This window comes from Etheostoma cragini, chromosome 6 (genome assembly GCF_013103735.1).
Source record: "Etheostoma cragini isolate CJK2018 chromosome 6, CSU_Ecrag_1.0, whole genome shotgun sequence".
NCBI classification, from domain to species: domain Eukaryota; kingdom Metazoa; phylum Chordata; class Actinopteri; order Perciformes; family Percidae; genus Etheostoma; species Etheostoma cragini.
The window spans coordinates 27994790-27997289 of record NC_048412.1 but is presented as its reverse complement, the minus strand read 5'-3'; positions in this window follow the sequence as shown (position 1 = coordinate 27997289).

Below are 2500 nucleotides of genomic sequence, written 5' to 3'. Positions count from 1 at the left end.
CTCTAAAGTACCTAAAGTATCTTTTTCTAAAGTTTCTATTGAATCCTCGTGTTTTCTTCTTGTCAAAATGGAAAATCAACAATTTTGTTGACGCTTTTTATCAAAGTTTTTAACTTTTTCTTACATTTTTGTCCCTTTTTTCCCCCAACTTTTGTCACTTTATTTGACGTTTTCAATGTAGCTCGGCTCCCATCAGCTAGATAACTCTTTCTCCAGCTTTGGTCAGTCCAAGGCAGGATCAGCTGGGAGACTTCTTCTAGACCAGGGTCACTTGTGGACTACCTGCAGAACAGGGACAGGAAGTAGTTCTTTTGGAGATTATGGTCAACTAGTGGCTGTCGGAGCAGTGTTTTCCATTGAGAACGAGCTAGCATGCTACGGTTAGCCACCTCGTCTCTAGGGACGTAGAAAGCCGTGCAGATGTTGGACAGCTCACCTGGAGACTGAAGACAGAGGACACTCGGAAACCGGATCAGAGGACACTCAGAAACCAGATCAGAGGACACTCAGAAACCAGATCAGAGGACACTCAGAAACCAGATCAGAAGACACTCAGAAACCAGATCAGAGGACACTCAGGAACCGGATCAGAGGACACTCAGAAAGCGGATCAGAGGACACTCAGAAACCGGATCAGAGGACACTCAGAAACCGGATCAGAGGACACTCAGAAACCGGATCAGAGGAACTTCAGGAACCGGATCAGAGGACACTCAGAAAGCGGATCAGAGGACACTCAGAAACCAGATCAGAGGACACTCAGAAACCAGATCAGAGGACACTCAGAAACCGGATCTCCCTCAAAACACCATGGATAGTTTATATGCGTGCAGAAGGACGAGAGACACAAAACGACCCCCCAAATCCCAGAAAAAGGTTGTTTTTTTCATACTATGGGCACTTTAAATCCATTTTAATACGAGCAAAACTGGATAAAAAATGTAATTCAATCTCATTTATAGTATGAACATCATAACAACAGTTATCCCCAGAAACTTTACAGATTGAGTAGGTCTAGACCCCACTCTATAATTAACAAAGAACCAACAATTCCATTAATTCCCATTTAGTGGCGAGGAAAAAGGTCCTTTTAGGGAGAAACCTCGGACCCAGAAACCCAATAATTAAGAGATCTTTCTCCTGGAGACGAGCCGAATGAAGACACCAGTCCAGTTCTAAGCAAATCAGTATTTATATAAAATACATACTCAAAGATTTCTGGAGGAATTAGTATTAATAAACAACATGCTGGGCGACAGTCTGAATGAAGCCCTTTGTTTTGGGTTTTGAGAAGCTTTAAAAGAAATAAAATGGGACTACAGAACACCCCGATCCACAGAGAGAACATGGGATCCATGAGATGGGACCCCCCATGGTCTTTCAGCTCTAACTGGTCTCCTCGTTGCATAGCTTCCTCTACAGATCTCAGGACCTGCAGCTTTGATTTAATGACGTTTTGAGATATTTCCATGGACGCTATGAAGCACTAGAGGGTGACACGGGGATCAGTTGTTGCTACCGTCTCATCGGGAACCCCCGAAAATACTCCCGCGATATCCGGATCAGCGGTCTTGCAAAATCCAGAGATAAAGACTCCCGAATCCCGCTATGTCCCCTGTGTTGTCTGAAGTTATCAGACTGTCTGTAGCAGACCGACCGGCGGGAAAGAGACGTTGTCCGTCGCTGTCTGCAGGATAGCTAGCTAGATGCTAACGTGTGCGCGTGGTTAACCGCGGTCAAATCACCGAGGTTGCCCTGGAAACCTAGACCACACGATACATCTACCAGGGGCTCTGTGACTTGTTTACCGTGGTTACCTTGTTTCAAGCCATCCCGGCGTGGTATAGAAAGCCTGCAGGAAGACTCGGCTCCATTTGGGCCGGTTCTCGTTAATGTTCAACCGGCTAAGCTGCTGGACTCCCGATTGGCTAACAGCGAGCCAATGAGAGCCTGGCTATCAGCAGCTCATGAATATTAATGAGCTCAGGCAACATGACGTCAAAACCGTGCAAATAACTGCGTGCGTAGAAAGACAACGCTCAAGTCAAAATGGAGACGCTCCGTTCTTTCTCTAGCTCGCTCTATCACTTTGTTTTAGCTAACGTTAGCATCTCTCTCTCTCTGTTCTTTCTCTAGCTCGCTCTACCATTTTTTTTAGCTAACGTTAGCATCTCTCTCTCTCTCTCTCTGTTCTTTCTCTAGCTCGCTCTATCACTTTGTTTTATCTAATGTTAGCATCTCTCTCTCTCTGTTCTTTCTCTAGCTCGCTCTACCACTTTGTTTTAGCTAACGTTAGCATCTCTCTCTCTCTGTTCTTTCTCTAGCTCGCTCTATCACTTTGTTTTAGCTAAAGTTAGCATCTCTCTCTCTCTCTGCTCTTTCTCTAGCTCGCTCTACTTCTTTGTTTTAGCTAACGTTAGCATCTCTCTCTCTCTGTTCTTTCTCTAGCTCGCTCTATCACTTTGTTTTATCTGATGTTAGCATCTCTCTCTCTCTGTTC